Source organism: Alligator sinensis, unplaced genomic scaffold, assembly GCF_000455745.1.
Source record: "Alligator sinensis unplaced genomic scaffold, ASM45574v1 scaffold1892_1, whole genome shotgun sequence".
NCBI classification, from domain to species: domain Eukaryota; kingdom Metazoa; phylum Chordata; order Crocodylia; family Alligatoridae; genus Alligator; species Alligator sinensis.
The window spans coordinates 24,017-25,392 of record NW_005842966.1 but is presented as its reverse complement, the minus strand read 5'-3'; positions in this window follow the sequence as shown (position 1 = coordinate 25,392).

The window sequence follows — 1,376 nt, the reverse complement described above, 5'->3', positions numbered from 1 at the left end:
TTTTTATTGTCCTTGATTGTTGAAGCCAGCCTGAGATCAAGCCCCGCCTTGGCCTGTCTAACTGATTCCCTGCAATAGCGCGCCAGGGAGATACAGTCCTCCTTGGTGGCTGCTCCCTGCTCCCATTGCCTATACATCTCTTTCTTTGCCCCCAGACTCTCCTGGAGTTCCCTGTTCAGCCAAGGGGGCTTTTTTGCCCCCTTACCTCCCTTCCTACGTAATGGGATAGACTCCTTTTGAGCCCCAAGGATCACTCCCTTGAGATACCTCCAACCCTCCTGGACCCCCATTTGCTCTATGTTCTTGAGTTGCATCCCCTCACTAACTAGCCTTCTAAGCTTGCTAAAGTTGGCCCTTCTGAAGTCCAACACCTTAGCCCCGCTAGTTACTTTACCCACCCTTCTCTGGATAGTGAACTCGACCAAGTGATGGTCACTATCTCCCAGGCTACCATGAACTCGCATGTTCCCCACGAGATCATCCCCTGTTGCTAAGACCAGGTCGAGCAAGGCGCTACCCCTGGTGGGACTAGACACCACCTGGGTTAGGTGGAGGTCCTGCACACAGTGTAAGAACCTCCATGAGCAGTTTGTTTTGGCTGTCTGCTCCTCCCAGCAGATATCTGGGTAGTTTAGATCTCCCATGACCACCTCCTCCCTCGCCTGTGTGGTGTCTGCTAGCTTCCCGGAGAATACATCATCTAGCTCTTGATCCTGATGAGGAGGTCTGTAGTAGAACCCCACAACCAAGTCCTTTTCCCCTGCCCCCCCTGGATCCTGACCCACAATGCCTCGGTGTTCCCCTCCTCCACCCCCGCCTTAATGGTGGAAGACTTATACTGCTCCTTAATATAATTAATGTTAATCAGAGCCTGCTCGGACAATGGATTTAGTGCCCCCCCACAGGTGCCAGGGTGCCATGCCCCAGTGCCCCCACCTGCCTCCGGCTTGGATGCCTGGGATCTCTCCAGCTCGGGGAGGAGAGTGGGGTCTGGGAGCCCGGGTGCCTGGGATCTCCCCCAGCTCTGGAAGGGGAGTAGGGGCCGTGGCACTGGCGACCCTGACGCCTGGGATCCACTCCTGGGCCCTGCTCCCTACCTGCCCTGTCTGCTCAGCTCCAAGCCACAACCACTCCCTTGGGCTCAGCCTGTCCAGTTGGCCTGCCTTACTCACCATGCCACCCCCCACCAAGGCAGCAGATCCCAGACCCCCACCCGCAGCCAGCCAGGCCCTACTAATGCCCCTTCACTGTGCCTCCGTTTCCGCTCCTGCTCAGCTGGGCCAGGGCTGGCCCCAGGCCACAGGCCCTGGGGCTGAACAAACAAGGAAGCTTAGGGCCTGGGTTTTTCCCTTCTTCCTGCCCCCCCCCCAGTGTAA